General features: G+C 40.2%; 1 protein-coding gene across 16 annotated transcripts in view; it reads left to right on the forward strand.

Annotated features, from left to right (window-relative positions):
• Positions 1 to 958: 958 nt before the first annotated feature.
• Positions 959 to 19,518, forward strand: part of CrebB (Cyclic-AMP response element binding protein B) — a 71,630-nt gene continuing 53,070 nt past the window's right edge. For 11 of the 16 annotated variants that reach the window (XM_067132963.1, XM_067132978.1, XM_067132966.1 and 8 more), the window contains exon 1: positions 959 to 1,958. The gene's annotated coding sequence lies outside the window, so the exon portion shown is untranslated. Of the gene's footprint in view, positions 1,959 to 1,994; positions 2,089 to 2,326; positions 2,607 to 19,518 lie in introns of those variants that run through there. The other 5 variants (XM_067132968.1, XM_067132970.1, XM_067132965.1 and 2 more) reach the window with 4 other exon arrangements.

Below are 19,518 nucleotides of genomic sequence, written 5' to 3' on the forward strand. Positions count from 1 at the left end.
TGTGAGTCCAGGTCGTCATATGATGGGATAACAATTACGCAATTCTCTACTTCCTTATCATTATGTCCACAAGTTGCTACTATCGTAACACGTAGTAAGAGCCCAAGAACTCACTATCATCTGTTTGTTATTTATTATCTACGCATGGCAAAGTAGTCCCATGTGTGTCCTGGTAGGTGATATAAGGCACTCTACCATTTTTTTTTGGATACGGCTGATAATAAAGCCATATATTCTATTTAGGTGATGTGAAAATAACTAAACTCTGTTACATCTTATTTACTAAACCAGAGGGCTTGTGTCATATCTCTCTGAATCTTGTAAATAGCCTTCCAGTGGGAAAGTGTTTCTTGAGTATAACAGTCCAATTAAAATTCGTTATATACCAAAGCCGGCGAGAAACTGGAAACCTCTGAGAGTCCTAATGGAGATTAGCAAATAATTCGATAAGTCTTTTCTTATTAATTGAGTGAATTTGTTCATTTCCTCCTCAAAAACTCTGAGTATTTGACCGTTGTTCGATAAACTAACTGATAATTATTAATCATTTCATCACCTAGCAACGTAAAATGAGATGTCATATTAATGATTACAGACCAAATTATTTTGATAATTATCTGGAGAAAATGAACGAAATATAATGAATTATGATGAAACGTAAGATTCTCCGCGGAGGAATACATGCAAGGTGCGGGCGGGATGACAGGTTGTTCCACCACGCACAATAGCCATATGTTAAGATTTAGTAATGTTTTCATTTTTTGACGGGTGAAAATAAGATGCATGCAGCATAATAGCGGCTGCAAACTAAGAATAAAAAAATTAGCGTTAACTAATTTCTTATCTACATGACAATGGGAATTCTGCGCAGTTTTCTCAGTCAGTAGATGTTTGTTTTTTTCGTTAATCACTTATTTGAAACAGTGTAGCCAAAGATAAATATAAGAGTTCGTTGAAGACTTATAATTTTATTTTAATTTTTCCATTGGCGGTGTTTATATGTTGAATAGTGTTATTAACTCTTCTGTGGTTAAATAATTAAACGGAATCAAAAGGACAGCTCGTGTGGTAAACGTCCAATGACCAGTAATTGTTGAACATCCAGGGAAAGGTCATGTTAATTTATTTAGATTAAGTCAGCCATATGGTAGCCCGTAATAAAAGGTCACTCCTGTGATTTTCTTTACAACATATAGTTTAATGGAAAAGTACTGATGTACAATTTTTAATTCTCTCTAATTAGTGAATCACAGCAGAGTTATCATTATTCAATATATAAACATTGCTCGTGCAAAACTGGAGATGTAGTAAATGAATTGTCTGATCATGAACGCATATGAATGATGAATGGGTTATTTTCATTCATATGTAATGCCAAATCAGAAGAAACAAATGTCGTCGTTTGCTACAAATTCTCAGTTAAGTTCCTAAACAATTATGTCACACGGGTATGTATCATGCATCTTTATTGCTCTCTATGATGTTATAGTACCTAGTTGCACAATCTTAACAAGAGACATCTTTTCACTCGACAGCAAACTTTATCTTTGTTAAATTTAGCCGTAAAGGACGGTAGATCAGTAGACTGCCAATTGGTATAAATGTTAGAATTAAAATACTGTAAAAATCACTTGAATTGGGATAATAATTTATGTATTATGCATAAAACTGTTGGCAAACTATCACTGGGCACACACACATTTCCCCGACACTTTGAGACTTCGCGACCGACATCAAGGTGTTGCAAACAGATCTAAAAGTACGAAGTGAGAAACACTACACGAAGCGGCGGTTCTGGGCGTGCGCGGTGGCACAGAGACACTATTGTGGTTAGTGGGTGCGGGAGGCGGTCCGGGTGCTGACGCTGTGTGACGGAGCTCTGACGTGGACTGACGTAGACGTCTCATCTTCCAGTAAGAGTGAGAGTTGAGCCTGGCGGAGCGACGACGTAACACCAGGTACGTCCCCGACCCCCCCCTCTTGCCCCCTTGAGACCCCCGTCCTCACCATCATCATCATCAACAAGTTCCCCGCCGACATGTCATCGTAGGCCTATAATAGCAGGAAGTGATATGTCGGCCGTAGATGGTAATGGCCGCCATGCTGGTGTTAGCTGAGAGAGATATGTTGGAGGAGAGACCCCTAATGATGCTTCCCCCTCTGAACCCTCAGCCGCCCCGCTGCTGCTGCTGCTGCTTTTGCTGCTTTTGTAGGATGTGATGATGAGCCCGACGGAGGAACTACGTCTCCCTTTGGCCTCGGCGTCATCCCCTACAATATGACGGGTCCCCCTCCGTTCGGTTCGGGTCAATAAAGGCGACGTCGCAATTCCAGCGGGAATTTCCCTCCACGGAGGACGTGACTCGTGTCCACTCGCTGGGGGAATGTTTTGTGTTTGGCCTTTGGCATTTCCTCCGGGACGATCGCGCTCACGGCACTGCTGGAGAGGCACAGAGCCAAGGGCTTAGGATAGGCCTCCTCGGCGCAGATGTGGTCTCGTTTGTAAACAATGGGGGAGGTTTCTCGGGTTCGAAGTTGAACCTCTGCGGCGGCGGAGGAGGAGGAGGAGGAAGAAGGAGGCCGACGACGTCGGCAGCCCGAGTATGGTAGGCGCAGGAGACCTTCGGAAGAATCTTTGACCTTTTCTCTGTTGTAGTCACGAAGTATTTTCTTGGCGTTCAGTTTGGTTCTGGGATTAAATACCGCGAGTAGGCTGAGCCTATACACTATACTAATTCTGCTAGGTTAGGCTGACGTGTAAATAAGCAGCCGTGTCGTCGTGTAAATAAGCAGCCGTGTCGTCGTGTAAATAAGCGGCCGTGTCGTCGTGACACTTACGCGTTGTTACCGTTTATTCTGCTGTTGAAATAATTTTGCTGAAAACTTTTGATGTGGCTGAATAATTTAATAATTTCAAAGTCACTTGCATCTAAGCTATCGCAGAGGGTCACCCTCCCTCCCTCCCCCCACCCTCTGGGAACCCTGGATTTGTTGGGTGGGTTGAATGATATAAAATGATTAAATAAACTATAACCTAATCTCATTTAGGATGCTGAATCCTTTACTGATCTTGGTGTGTTGTCCCAGACACCCCCCCTTCCCTCCATCTGACCAAACGGTAATGCTTCGTGCTGAGGTTTTCTGCTTTTTTTGTTTAAAATCGCATAAATTATAGGTCGGTCCCAATTTCATCATTATCAGAGGAGGCAACTACAAACTATTAAATTACTCATTTTGTTCATTATCAGAGTAGGCAACTACAAACTATTAAATTGCTCATTTTGTTCATTATCAGAGTAGGCAACTACAAACTTAAATTGCTCATTTTGTTCATTATCAGAGTAGGCAACTACAAACTATTAAATTGCTCATTTTGTGACATGGGGTATTCTCTGTTGGTTCGTAGAGTGCGAGACGAAGCAAAGAAGAACAGCGTCAAAATGTAATGGTGCAAGTTGCACCAATCTGCGCAGATACGAAGACCAGTTAGTATGGATGAGAGTTCGAGCAGTCGCTGAATATTGTCAAAATGTACACGGAGTAAAATTGTAAAACACCAACCAATTATATGTCTCGTTGGTAATGCAGGTATCACAGGGTTCCCGACTGGTGACTTTAGAGACGGAAAACTTTGAACTATGTATAAGGCCTCTTCAAAAAAAATCCTTATGTGTGATTGCTCCTATAAGACTCCATTGGCTTTGGAATACTCTAGGAATTGCTGTGATTGAAACCACTGTGTGAACTTGGCCGTAAGCTCCACAGGAAAACGGAAGATAAAGCCCGTTCCTTTGCCGTACGTAATGATGGGAATAAAATTTGTGAATGCTGTACTATTATTACTTGTGTAACCTTTGACCCAATAACATAAATTCACTTTAACCTAGGGTAGGCTAGTTATTTAGCATAGTGCCAACTTCAGAAAAGCTGCAGCATTGTAATCTAACCTAGGCTATGTAAAAAAAAAAGGTTATTGTTTGGTTATATCCAATGGTATTGTAGTGATCAGGATCTTCTAAGGTAACTGATGCATATAGTCTTATTTACGTATAGGGTTCCCTAGATTATTAGGCTTAGGCTATATTAGTGTGTGCCTATCAGTTCCTCTTTACAAACATGTAAGGCTACTGTAAGGTTAACTTAATCTGACACCCTGTGATTAAAGTTGGGCTAAGTAGGGAAATACATTGTAGGATGAGCTTGGAAGATTTTGAGGTTGACTGAACGGGCTAGTATACTTGTTGAGGGTGCTTTTTATGCTTAAATATAATGCATCACCTAATTTAAATTTTTTATTACTCTAGGATCATAAACTCAGTTGGTACAATCTTGTTTCTGTGCATACATAGTACTGAAGAGGTTAGACAGATAAGATTTAATCAGGACAAATATTTTGTTATTAAGAGATGAGGTGCACTGTACATTTTGGTCGCTTAGGTTACCCATCGCTAAGGCTGCTGCTTACTCAGACTTAAGTTCTTTGTTAGAATTGAAGTAGAATTATTCTAATGTCACAGTCTGTGGACATCAGCAAGGGAGGATTGTGAGTCACTCCTGTATACGAACCTCAGGAATCTGTGGAATGTTGATTTTCCTTTGGAAGGAACATTATTCTTGCTTTAGGACCTCGACTTATGGCGGGGGATCAGTTCCAGCGCTGCACTGTAAGTTGATTTCTGCCGTAAGTTGGTGTTTTGCCTTTAACGGCGACATACCTTGATGTTTGGTGCTGTAACTTGATGTTACATCAAGTTACGGTGCCGTAATTGCCGTTACCTTAATGCCTGTTCTTGCCGTTAGAACCGTCACTGGCACATGCGGTTCTGTAACTTGACGTAACATCGAGTGACGGCGCAGTAAAATGCTGTTAACAGTGTTGAAAAAGTGCTGTAAGATCAAATCCGCTGTAAGTCAGTGACACACTACCTGGCATGAACTTCAACCATGAATTCTGTTACACTTTAAAAGGGGCTAAATAAGACAGTAGATGGGAATCGGAAACATAGTTTTTCCTCCTTTAGTTTACTGCTCTATTCTTCTGGGCAATTGAAGGGCATCCATTCTGATGTAGAGTTTTGTGGCTGATGTCATTCAGTGGATATTCTCTCAATATTTCCTCTATTCCACCCTTATTCAGTAGGGATTGTTCATTTTATGGAAATCCTTTCAGGAAGTGAATTAGGTGCTATGTGTGCCATTACAAGATATGGACCATTGCTGAATGTGCAACATTCTGGCTTTACCTAATGCTACTTGTTCTTGGTAGTAAGTAAACCTTTCACATGTGTCCAACATAACCTACACTTGTCTGATCAGAGGTAGATGGTGCCATTGCCTGGTTTATCAGTTTGCTCTTGTAATTGCCCAGTACTGTTCCAACCATGTATTGGGCATGGACCCTGATTTCTAAGCCTGGACTCTTGTATACTTCAGCAAACTGTTGATCATACCTTTAGTATTTTGCACAGGGAAGTTTCTCATATTTCCCTGAGGGATTCCATAATGAAATTATCCTCCGGGGATATGGGTCATGCTGTTAGAATCTGAGGTTTCCAGTTCTGTATTTGGACATTAGATAGCAGGATGTGTTTGTCTCAGAAACCTTACCAATCTAAAAATGCATATCTCAAGTCTCTCTCTCTCTCTCTCTCTCTCTCTCTCTCTCTCTCTCTCTCTCTCTCTCTCTCTCTCTCTCTCTCTCTCTCTCTCTCTCTCTCTCAGAATGATAGAGTGGATTGGGGAGAAGTTCTCCAACAACAGAGGTCGCTTTTTGTTCGTTAGGATTTGTTCCTCATTTCAAGGAAAATTCTTAGCCTTTGATTTGTCTTCTCTTCTTTACTGATTTTGCTCTTAACAAGTGTAGGCCAGACATTTATTTGGTTTTGACCTGTAGGAGAACTTTTGGTATATAGTCCAGCATTGTTTTTTCTTCCTTAAGGACTCCATCATGACAACTCTTGTTGGAAGGGAATCTTCCCTCAAGATCCTTCAGAGATAGGTACTCCTGTGTTGTTACCTATTGCCATCCTTTAGACTTCTTCATCCCCAACACTTATGGGGGTAAGTCCCACATTCATCCCCCCCAATGAATGATCTAGGCAGCTTTCTTCATGCAGTTATGGGTGGTGGGTTTCCATGTTTGGAAAGAAGCATAAGCTTTCCCATTTTCCACAGGGGAGCCCAGAATATTTTCAGTACTGCTTTCCACAGTGAAGGCGTCTGTATGACAGATCTTTCTTTCCAGAGGTCTTTCTTTATGAGTTGGTGCAACTTGACATACTTCCTCCATGGTCTTCAGAATAATTTTCTTCCACTCATCCTTTAGAAGGATGAGAGATCACACCTTACTATCTCTGGATTTGGATGTGATTTACTGTATTAAAGAAGCTGTGTACATTATCATGTATGTGTTTAATTACAACAAGAAAAGCTACTGCCCTTGCATCTGGAAGGAACATGAAAGTTGACGTATCCTGCTAGTGATTATAACACTGACAATCATGTTCCATGAGACAGTATCTCGTACATAAAGAGTGAATTCTACATAGAAGATGAATGCTTCTATTGTTGTAGGAAAAAGACAATTTTTTAAAGCCAGTTTTATAATTCAGATATCAAAAAGCATAACTTAGAAGTCTTATTACAATTTCTCATCTAGCCATCCCAGCATTGTCCCTGTAACCAGAGGAAATATTATGGGTCTGCAGACAAGTGAGTGGGCGTATGCTTCCCTCCACACATCATCTTGCCACCACTTTACTACTTTGTTAGCAATTTTTAACAATTGACCAAGTTCTCACTTAAGTTACTTATATGTATATAACACTTTTTTTCTCTCTTTGTGTTCATACTGAGTGTTGAAGCAGTGTAGCTTTTATAATTGGTATTTTTGAGAGACATTCATATGGATTAGGTTATAATTTTTATTTTAGTTCGTTTATGTACAGACTCGCATCACATACACCAAGTTCAGGTGAAGGTAGGGGAGCTTTGTCCCAAAAGGTGATGAATGAAAAAATGAATGAGTGGTAGTTTCTTAATACATTGAATTCAGTTTGAAAGAATTTAGAAATTACGTTGTGCATGATTTTTGTGGATGTATATGAAATATCTTATAGAAACGTACACTTCAACAATGATGATATTGTGATAGTTTAGTGCTTTTTACTTATAGGTATTTGTATGCAATAAATGGTTACCAGGCAGGTTCGATGTTTAATGGACCTATATAACATGAAATGTGAAGCGAAGCAAGAATTTATGATAGATTAAAATTCATCGAACATAGAAATTCATCGAACATAGAAAACATTTCTTAGGCATTTAATACTTGACTGCTGTTATTGATCATTTAATTTGCTGATGCAGATCTAACTTATATTTCTGGGCATAATGAATCACTAACTATGATTTGACACCAAAGTTATCCAAGGTTAGGATAGAATCAGTGTATTAGCACAGTATTCAAAGCTCGTACTCTCATATCAGATATATAGCATTCTTTTCATCATAGTTCTTTGTGGCCCGTTGCCACCAAGTCTGGTCGAGAAAACTGATTTAGGAACACAAGCAAGTCACTTCCTGAGTAAAGGGATTTTGAGGGTTGATTCATCCTGCTTTAAGGATTAAATAGCTTTGCAGTTATGTTTTTTGTGATTATGATAGATATTTGTATTCAGAAAAGTTTTGACTTAACAAATTCTTATAAAATTTCTTATAAAATCGGTACCTTGCACCCAAGTGATGGTGTTTTTGAGAAGGAAGAGTTTAGTGCACAGTACAAAAAGCGCATTTTGAATTTTCTCTGATTATTATAAATTAAATAAAAAAAGTTGAAAAAATTATTAAAATACAAAAAACTAATGTAAGTCCCACTGTATGTGCCTATTTTTATTACACAGTGTTCGCCCCACTCATCTTTGGGAAGTTTCCAATCCCCTTGACGATCCTCAAAACTGGATGTAATATCGAACAGTACTGTACATATATGGCAATACTTGCTTGTACTGCTTTTTCTTATCAATGTTGCTCCCTTAAGATTACTTTCCTCTGTGGGAAGAATACACAGCTTCAAACACTCAAAATTTTGCATTAGTGACTACTGTTCCAATGGTGCAAACATCAAGTGCTAAACAAAACTATTGCTCCAGCAACCGCTGCTCAGCCATATTAGTGAGGCCTTTGATGTAACCATGCTGATTGGCTTCATTCAACTGTTCTGTGATGGTGGGTTAAACGATGTCCAGGTGTTGATGCTGTACACTGCAGTCATTATTACAAATGTAATATTGACTGCAGTGTACAAACAAAGTTTGTTTAAAGAACTGTACATATAAAGTGAAACATTTGTGCAGACTCAACAAGATTGGATGCTATAAGTTCATATACACATACGTACATAAGCAAAATTACAATAGACCGAAAGTTTCTCATATGCTTACATGCATCCTATTGTGTTTACTGATCAAGCATTATAGTAAAATACAGTCAGTATACAACAAAGTGGATGATTGTTACACATAACATATTACAGTTGTATCAAGTGTAACAACTAACTGCCTTGTTAGAAGTACTGTGCCCTGATTGTATTTTACAGTACTGTTTGATCAGTAAACACTATAGGATGCATTTAAACACATCTGAGAAACTTTCAGTCTGTTGTGACTTTGCTTTATGTATGTTTGTATGATCTTAGTATCCACTTTTGTCAAATCTGATGAATATTGCGCTCTATAGGTACAGGTAGGTCCTTGAAGAGACTTTATTGCACGGAGAGATCATTAGTTACAGTACACTTACATATTGTGAAGATAGATTGGCTGTATTTTTGCAAATACTTAGCATATGTTTGTTTTGATAGCTGTGTTTTACACTACATCACCTATGGACTTCTGTATTATTCAGCTACATTATTATCGGAAGCAGATGGGGTCGATTGGGCTTTATCAAAAGATTTTTGAAAATGTGATAGGATGTTTTCTTTCACTTTTCGTCACATACAACATAGGTTTTAATCTGTTTATGATCGTATGGGAAGTTTTATGCTGTGTTCCTGAGAAGGAATTTTTTTAGCTTTTCAATTCCTTCGCACTTGGACTTTGTAGGTGAGGATCAAGACCTGATCCTTTTAGAGGTTTAAGGTACTATCAGTACAATACTGGACATCTTACGCCTTATTGTTGAAGACTCATCGTCTATACCAGCAGTCCCAGCAAGGAGGTATCCAAGAACTTGTTTCATTCAGTTTTCATGAGGTCATCAAGTAAGCATACTAAGTTATTGGGTGATGGGGACTGCTCTTTAGCTCAGACAAGACCCCTTGAAGTTGGGGGCAATGACTAGTTGCCAGTATCCAAGCATAGCTACTCAGGGTCACAGGTACCGAAGTCAGTTGTCTGACTACCCTTAACTCTGGGACATCTCTCACAAGTTCTTGGACACCTTTTCTTTAAAAACCTGTGATGGATACTTAGCAGGTTGAGTAGTGATTTAAGCTCCACCTGATAGAGAAGCACCTCACAGAAGGTAGGATGAATGAACGTTGACCAGCTTGCTCTCTCTCTCTCTCGCTCTTGTTCAGGTTATGTACACTCTGGTCTGGCCAGATACAGATGAGCTACACCAGCTTACTCTAGTTGTTGATGGTATGTATCCCTGTGGAGCCCTCCTGGATTTATAGTCTGTTGACTATCCATAAGGGTTTTCAGCTGGTGATTTAGAGAAAAGAAAGTAGGTCAAATTGTGGTAATATTGTTACTTTCTGTGCTGGTATTCCAGTTCTTCTTTTCCTAGAGCAAGGCTGTAAGAAAGCTAAAGTCAGCCGCTACATTGCATATATTGGTCTTTACAAGAGGTTGTAGAAGTCACCCCTCCCTTGTCCTTGAACATGACCAGTATGCTTCCATTTCTTGGCAGGAAAAACATCGCTTCTCAAGTTTTAGTGAAAGAACACTTCACAGATTGAAAATATTTTAATTTTTTTATCTGTAGACAAAGCTGAAGTTGTATAGAATCACTTTTTACAACCTCTTACTTGTCCCTCTTGCCAAAGAGAAAATTGAATGCCAACAGTCAGGTGAATGGATGGTAAAAACACATACAGACAGCTCCATATGCTTTTGCCTCCAGTTAATTACCCTGGTACCAAACTTCAATGACTGGGCCACCTTTTCCTGAGGGTATATCTAGTAAAAGATTTCAAGCTTGTATTTGTAGGAAATGTTAACAGTAGGGTGAGTGGATGATCCCACCCCCTCCCCACTCACCTGCTGGTAATTAATTATCCTAGTACCTTGCTTCAACAAACATAATGGCCTTCTCTGAAGGTATATCTATAAGAGACTTCAGGTTTGGGTCTCTAGAAAATATTATCTTGGAAATGTGCAAATTATCTTCAATTTGTAGTGATTTTTAACTTCTATGCATAATGTTAAACCAATTATTTTCAAAAATTATGCCCAAAAGTTAACAAAATAAGCAGTTTACGATAACTCACTCTCTCTCTCTCTCTCTCTCTCTCTCTCTCTCTCTCTCTCTCTCTCTCTCTCTCTCTCTCTCTCTCTCTCTCTCTCTCTCTCTCATATGAATGTCTTACTGTTGCACTGTCATCAGAATCCTTCTTTGTTCATTGTATGATAAAATTTGATGATGAAATTCAGAAGTGACAACTTAGCCATTGTGATACACAGGGTTATACTTAATGCCACTTTGGGATGGACTTCTCATTGAAGAACCTTTGGGTAATATGAGGAGCAAATAAAGTTATTGGGCATCATTTATCAAAAGCTTTTTGATAATGTCATAAGGTATTTTTTCATCTTATGTTCATCATTTGTTGTAGCAGGGGTTGTAAGCTTTTGATGATTATTTCGGAGGGGTTTATGCTGTGTTCCATCCGATGTGTACAGGTATTTCAAAATTTTATCCTTGTGGTTCTTTGAAGTCTTAGGTATTTTTTTAAATTCCTTTGCTTGTTGATGATTTGATTTGTACATTGCCAGCTTTGTTGTTCTGAAGCATTTGCTTATCTATTTCATCAATCCCCAAAGACCCTTTACAGAGTCATAGCATTTTTAGACTTCCACTTTGCGTCTATAGTTTCTTGTTTTTATAAATGTTATTACATGTGCAGTAGTGAATGATTTCCACCAGTTCATAATATCAAGATTCTGGTCAGCATCAGTGATTGTTGGAATGCAGTCAAACACTTGGTGGTTTGACTGACTGAGGCACATTGAAATATATCCTACAGTGATGAGGCCATGTTTGAAAGTGCAAATACCACCTCAACATTTTCATCTTCATATTGGAAAGAACTTTAAATTCCAAAACTTTTTTCATCAAGTGAAGTGTAGTGTTTTGTAGCTTTGGATATGAAACATTGATTGAACCATTCCAAAAATAGAATAGTTGTAACCCACATTTCCTTATTGTTTTGCCAGAATATGGGAGAAGGATTTTTTGTGTTTGAGAGTTAGAATGTTTCTTGGTGATCTGGTTAAACTGTTAATCAATGGTATATTGGTATTACATTTTTTGCTGGGTAAATACAGTATTGATGTCTGGCTTGATAATATTGTTGGCAGGGTTACCGTGATACCAGTGTTATTCTGTTTCATATGCCTTGTATCTTTTTGCCACTTTTTCCTCCTTTTAACTTTACCAGTTTGTTCGATTTGATCTATTCCAGAATAAATTCAGATTCATCACAGTTAACCCTGTAGGGGTAATGCTGTTGGTGTCCTTCATGTGGTGCACTGGAGGCATTGGTAAAGGGTGGTAGGTGTCCCTTAAACCCCTAGCTGCACCGAATTTATAGCATTTTACTTCTTATTCTTTCCAGCATCCTTTCCTCTGTCAGGCTATTTAACCTCTTCAACTATTACTTCTTAGTGCAAGTGTGAGGTTTTTCTCTGTTTCTCCTGTAGGTCATTATACTTGAACTCAGTCATTCTCTAGATTCTTTCTTGCTGTCCAAGTTGCTGCAGTTTCTTCCGTTCTCAACCTAAAGTGGCTTGAAAGAGTCTCAGCTTTTGGCTCTATAGCGTGAATTTAATTATTCATTTATTCATCTTCATCTTTGCTCAAAGAATATGTGGCAGTGGTTTGTCCATCTGTCTACGCAGCTTCTCCAGCAATTTTCATGTGAAGCCCACAAAAATTTTATAATTTCCACGTTGTAAATGGCTTGCCTCTCATGTTCTGGGGATCTAACATTTTCATATATACTCAGTGCTTTCTGATGTAACGTTACAATCCACTGGAGCATGTTGTCTGGTCGTGCCATTTAGCCACAAATTTGATTTTATTGCCATCTACATACTGCACTCATCACTCACAATGTGTGTAAGCAACTGGAAAAACAAGCATTTTTTTTTCTTTTAACACATCATGAGCAGAATATTAACTCTTTTTGTACAGCTGGGTAATTTTGGAGAGTGTCTCTCTTTCTCTTGTCGTTTTTTCCTCATTAAATTAAATCTAGAGCACTTATCTCCTTCCTTAAAGGATTCTTTCTACCTTGATCGAATTCCCAGCATCTTTAATATAATTTTTATGGGCCATAATAATAAAAAAAATTATGCCTTACAGTGATTTAATGCAGTTATAGTGATACTGATAGCTTGCTAACAGGATTTTTTACATTTTGAATGTCACAGTGCAAGTGATTGTTTGAATTGAACAGGTTACTAGGAAAGCTGTGGACAGCGATGATTCATGTTGTTAATTGGGCAGGCAGGTGTGAGCGAGATTTTTTAGATATATTTAAGAATTTTTTTATATATGATTTCCTTTATCTACATAAGGTAATTGAAACTGCATGTAATGAACTCATAGATAATAGGGAAGGCTGTAAAGTACTACTCTATGGTAGACAATACTGACTGAAGCTTCTCGTGTGCATAGAGACAGCAGTCAGCCCCAGGAGGTCTGTTTATAAGAAAGACAGGCAGCTGAACAATAGCCTTATACTGTACCAACCCTGCACAGAAGGGAGACCTTCTCTGTTGCTTGTTGACATATGCCACCACAGTTTTGTTACTCCTCAAAACTTTGAAGTGGACCCTCAAATGATCTTGAAATGTTCACAATGCTTTAAGCTCTAATCACATTTCCAGAACACTGATGTACAGATGAAGGTAGTGTTTTGTCCACACTCTTGAATAGAATGAGCCCTCAGACTGTGCCAACCCTCCTGTGACGCGTCCAAAAAATAGAAACATCTCAGAGCTGTGGGAATTGGGGAAACTCCCAAGAGGAGATTCCTGTTGTTCAGCCATGAAGCCAGATTGCCAGTCACTTCTTGGCTGAGGGTCACATTGAGTGTCGAAAGATTGCCAGTGGGTGACCAGTGACACTTAGAATATCACTGAAGCAGCCACAGGTTGAATTGCCATTAAGGACGAGCATTCTTAGGAACAGCAAATAACCAAGAACCGAGATCGCTGTTCCCATTGGGGCAGGAACTGCTCTGGCACTGCTCTGAAGTTGCTCACCTGCAGAAAGACTGTCTAAGCTACCATTTAGATCCACATGCCCAGACTCTTCATCTGCTGCTTTGGCAGATCTAATTTCCCTATCATTATCACGAGATCTTGACAAAGTGAAAGAAGACTGGCCCATCCCTGGCACAATGCATGTTTGTGGACTCTGGGATCAACCAGTCACAGAGATAGTGCAGAAGTTGTATCCAGTGCACATACCTTTGGAGCAGTAACATACTTGAAGCACAAGGCTTAGAATTGGTAAGACTCCTGTTGCAGACAGGAAACCTGGAAACCTGAAGGATAGGCATTTGTAAATACACATTGAGTTTCACAGGAAGCTTGAAATTGCCCTCCCTATTGGAAGCTGTATGCACCATAGAATTTCCATCCTGGACAAAGTCTACAGGACAAACTCGTTTGGAGCGAGATCCATGACAAGGCAGAGACTTATGAGGGTTTCACCCACAGCCACTGACAAGTTGCTCAGTGGTGTGATGTGCAATCCCCAATTTACGGACCTAACTTCCCTCCTTCCCCTTAGCTTCCTTTTGGAAAAGCTTTGAAGAATTCCTTGCCCTTCTTGGCAAAATGAGATTGCTAAGATCTTGATTGGGATTTGAAGGAATAGCCATTTCCTCATCCTGACATCGCAAGAGTAGCCAACCCTGAAGACTTTGCTGAAATCTCTTTCAAAGATTCCAAAGGGCCGTTGAAGGATATTGTATGCTGGATGAAGGAGACCCAAGTCTTAATTCACCTGTTGTCCACTGGTGCCTTGGCTTTTTGTGTAGAGAAGAACATAAAGGTTTTTGACATCAAACTTTCCCAAAGGGAGAGAACATTGTCAGTCAAAACTTGTCTTGACAAGAACTTAACAGCCTCTTCACCTTTTTTTCTGTTTAACCTCAGGTACAACCACAATAGGGCTTGGAAGGAATCAAGGTTAACCTATTCCACGGTTCCTTTGGAGGTGGAGAAGGCAATTTCTTCAACTCTAAATGTTTGGAATGTATTGTGATGCTTAAGCTCTGAATTCTCACCAGGAGCCATGTGAGGGGGACTGAACAGATTTGTCACAGTCAGGACTATTTTTCTATTTGGGAAAGCAAATAGTGAAACTTTGTGATGTCTCACGGAAAGTCCAGTACAGTATATAGAAGGTTGCAGATCTCGCTCCATTCTCGTTGGTCCCTTAGTTTTTAGTGAACACTCAGATCCTGGTAGTTCTTGACGAGAGATTTGCAAGGTTCTTGAGTGCCTCCCTTTGGACTTCATCATTGAGGATTGAGATGAGATGCTTTCATGCCTTATGGGATTTTGTCAGTACAATCTGCATAGAACTCAGCATTTTAGAGCCTTTGACAGACAACTGTTTGTTTATACTGGCAAGCACAAGAAAGAGGTGACCAGAACAGTTCTGTTTTGGGTTCATGAGGTGATGAGCAAACGTGTAGGTTGCCCTTAGGGGGAGGCATTCCACTACCTGGGATGAGAGCCCTCAAAGTTTGGGCATGGCATCATCCCTTACATTATGAGGAACTTCTTGGTGGCAGAGGTATTAAGAGTAGAAGTCCCTCACTGCCAGTCTACTTTAGGGGCATTACCCAAAGGTCTTTGGACACCACCATTGGACAGAATACCACCTTACTTAAGGGGCTAAAGGTTCTCTAGTTACTTGAGGTCAGAGTGAAAGAATAATGACTCGCTCTCTCTTCTGTCCATCAACTGGAGGCCTTGCATGTGCTAGTCCGGCCTGATGCCAGTGAATTACAAAATAAATCGTACTATCTGTGTTTTTGTGTTGTACAGTATATGGGACTGTCTGCCTTTCCTTTAACCAGAGCGCCAGGGGTTAGAGTATTATCATAGTTGCGACATCAGTGCTGTATACAAAGCTGACAGTGTACTAGAGTGATCCTTCCCCTCTTTTGCGTACATGACTACGAAGCTTATTCCACTGACAAATGGCTCGAGTTATTCGTTACCATGGGGTGAACGCTACAAGTATTTGTGCCCAGATACTCAACTGTAAGTGACAAAGTACAGTTATAGCAAGCTAGACTAGCACTCCTTACCCAGTCTGAACTTTTCTTGAGTTTCCCTAAGTGACAGTTTGTATTTTTGTAGAAACAAATGGTAATTTTTAAAGATAAACTGCAGTTTTATGAGTTACAAATCTGAAGTCTCTTATCGTAATCCCACCCCTAATCAGTCCCCCTATCCCGCACCTTTCAGCCACTGTGTTAACAAGCTTCAAGATCTAACAACTCGCACCTATGAAATAGGCGTATCCCAAAACAACACTCCAGATTTGTAGTAGGTAGGGAAAATGCAATTAATCTGCTAAAGGTGATTCTGGAGTCATTTTGAATGATACACAGTATCCATGAGTTGGGCGACGAAATGCAGCTGCAAGATAACCTCGTTTATTCCAGTTCTAGAGCAAAGATACCTAAACAAGTTTTACTTGAATGTATTTGTAAGGACCTAGACAAACTGAACGTGTGTAATTTTGATTAGTTTTACCGCAGTTCCTTGGTTTCAGTCTTTCGGCCGTTATTTGGTTAAATTTGGCATTGTTTTCCTCCTCGTCTCACCCCCGCCCCCTCCCCCTCACTCCCGTAGGTTCTTTGCAGCGTCCCTTCGGCCCCTAGTTGCAACCCCCTTTCATTCCTTTTACTGTACCTCCATTCATATTCTCATTCTTCCATCTTGCTATCCACCCCCTCCTAACAGTTCTTTCATGGTGCAACTGCAAGGTTTAGCGCTGAATGACCTCTTAGGTCCCAGTTTAGGGCTCTGGCCTCAATTCTGTATTCCATATTCCATTCCATTCCCTCAGTGCTCAGAAAACCAGCCAGGCCTGATATTTTGATTGTCATGCATTAAGTCTGTTTCTCCCTCTCGGCTGCTTGCTTGCATTTTTTTTTATTAGGTGTTAGTGGAATTTATAAATTCTCTCATTTGTACGGGATTTATTGACTATTTTTTAAGGTATAGATGTTTTAGTAATGCTTATTTGTGATGACACGGCGCTTATTTCATGAAACGACTTTGAAGCACAACATTTATTTTCCTCTCTCTCTCTCTCTCTCTCTCTCTCTCTCTCTCTCTCTCTCTCTCTCTCTCTCTCTCTCTGAATGACAAAATACATCTTTTATCCATAATCCAGTTTCTGGATGTTGCTTTACAGATGCTTTCATTTCCGCCTGTTCTCGAGAAGACACACCTGGAATGTTAAAGATTCTCGGCTCTGGTATATGGTTCGATTGTAAGTGTTCTCTTACGTTCGCTTTTTAAAGTAGTGTTGTTATCTCGCTGGAAACAGAACCTTATGCATTTGGTTCGCCGAGAGTTTTCTACCCAGCTCAGCAGAATGTGTTGAGTATATATTTTATAACCTTGCCATTTGATTGGAGGACACGTGTGCTTACGATCGTGCCAGCTGCCATGGGCCATTTGTACGAGGAGTACCATCTGTCCAAGGCAACGTTCTGAATGAGACTGACATTCATCTGTAGCTTCAGAGATAGCAGTAGAAATCGAATTTGCGCTCCTTCATTGATTTTGTGATAGGTTATTTCTCTCTCTCTCTCTCTCTCTCTCTCTCTCTCTCTCTCTCTCTCTCTCTCTCTCTCTCTCTCTCTCTCTCTCTCTCATCTCGTAGGGGGTTAGTGCCGTCAGCGCACCTCATGCGGTGCAATGTAGGCATTACGAAAGTTTCTTTACAGCGTCCCTTCGGCCCCTACCTACAACTGCTTTCATTCCTTTTACTGTATCTCCGTTCATATTCTCTTTCTTGTGTATTACTGTCCACCCTCTCCTAACAATTGATTCATGGTGCAACTACGAGGTTTTCCTCCTGTTACACCTTTCAAACCTTTTCACTGTTAATTTCCATTTCACCGCTGAATGGCCGTAGTTGCCCCACATTGGGTGTTTTGGCTGGATCGGGGCTCTCTCTCTCTCTCTCTCTCTCTCTCTCTCTCTCTCTCTCTCTCTCTCTCTCTCTCTCTCTCTCTCTCTCTCAGTATGATTCCTTCTAGTAACTTTTTATCTCCCGAGTAGCTGTAAATTATATATTAAAATTTTCTGTAAATAATGGTATGAACGTCTTTTGAAAATTTCTCTATTTACTTGGGGTGGTTCGTGCCTGGTTGGTGCTCTCAGAGAAGAGGGCGATATTACCGAGATGAGGCACGAAAAGAATAAGAAAAGATTCGCTCTTCAGAAAAGGTCACATTGGGTAAGGAGTTTTAAGGCTGGATAGGGGACGGGGGCGGGGGTGCCCTTGGGTTGGCGCCGTATGTTTCTCTCTCTCTCTCTCTCTCTCTCTCTCTCTCTCTCTCTCTCTCTCTCTCTCTCTCTCTCTCTCTCTCATGCTTGCTATAGCTGCACTTTGTTCATGATAATTGTAGTGTTCATTCCGAGGTAATGAATAATTTGTTGAGCATTGTCAGACCACCTTATTTATCGACGATTGCAAGTAGGTATTAATTTACTTGGTTTGTTGATCTTTTCATGAGAACTCGCCAGAAAACTCTTTTACGAAGAGGATACCTCCAAAGTTATCCAGTATGAATTCGATACCAAAACTCGTTCATCGGAGTGCCAATTTACACATTTTAACCCCCTTCCCCCCCCCCTCTTCACCAGTATCGAGTTGCGAGTTCGGTAGTTATCGGTGGAAGGGACAAAACGCTATATGAATATAGAGCAATTCATTCAAGTCTTTGGCCGTAAGATGATCTTTTAATTATGGAACTATGGAGTTCTAGGTTTCGTAGCGTTGTCGACGCTCTCGGCTGAAATTGTATTAATTATCAGAGGAAATGACGTCACCGCAGTCTCCTGCTCTGAGTAACATTCCTATAACGTCAGAAAGTTATGTATTTTGGACTTACAGAACAGGCTATGCAGGCTTGCTTCGTCATTTGTCCGGGTGACCTTTGGTCAACGGGGGAATAGTTGTCTTCTTCGGTTTGCATCTATCTGTCTTTAGTTTCCACAACTTTTTACCTTTTTTATGTAAAGGAATGTACCCTTTTATTTTTTCAACATTTCAGTTTTTTAGTCATGGCAGCTCTATACTTTAGTGTCATCCGTCATCTCGACGTTGTTGTAGGTTTAGGGTATTGAGGTCTGGGTGTTAGGTCACCTTTCTCATTGTCTGATTGCATCACTGGGGGAGATTTACGTTGAGGATCCTATTTGGGGGCGAGGGCAAAGGGTGTGAAGTTGGGGGAGGGTGGAATGAAGATCTTTTGACAGATGCGGCCTAAGCTGCGGAGAGATGTTTGGTTGGTTGAAGAGAAATGTCTGCGTCATGATGTTTGTTGCGAAATGAATCAACTTCGTGTGGTTTGTTAAGGCTGTCGACGCAGACGCTTCTCGAAAACACCTCAGTTGATCATGTTTGTCTTTGATCACCAAGTGGAACAAAGGGCTGGTGGCTGAGGGCACTTTTGTCGATTTTATAAATAGCCGAAGCCTGTGTGTGCAGGGAATGACGTCATCTTTGTTGTGTGTGCGGCTGGTGACGTCATGTTCTCGCGGAATAAAGGTTAAAGTGGGAAAATGGAAAGAGTATTGGCCCTTGGAAGGGAGACCAGAGGGAGAGGGGGTTAGGATTTAAAGGCTGTCACATTTTTGCGGCTCAGTTCGTGTCCAAGGTCATGGTGCCATAATGCTTTTCGCGTGCGGCCACGTTGTATGGCATGATTCAAATGGCGGTGGCACTGACCATAACATCTTGTTCTCGATTGTAAAATGAATACTTATAATTCTGTTGATTGTTTTCTATAATTGTCTTATATAGCGTTTCACAATAAGTTGGCTTGGACTTGATCGGGGGAATTTTCAGCTTAGTCCATGTGGGGATTTAAAATATCTCTAGATATTATGAAACGGCCTTGAGGATTACAGCTATTATTATTGAACAATTACACTCACACACGCTGTACTTGCGAGTCTGCATACACACACACACACACACCCATCACAGTAGTTGAGCGAAAGGGAAATTGGAGTA

This window comes from Macrobrachium rosenbergii, chromosome 32 (assembly GCF_040412425.1).
Source record: "Macrobrachium rosenbergii isolate ZJJX-2024 chromosome 32, ASM4041242v1, whole genome shotgun sequence".
Classification (NCBI taxonomy): domain Eukaryota; kingdom Metazoa; phylum Arthropoda; class Malacostraca; order Decapoda; family Palaemonidae; genus Macrobrachium; species Macrobrachium rosenbergii.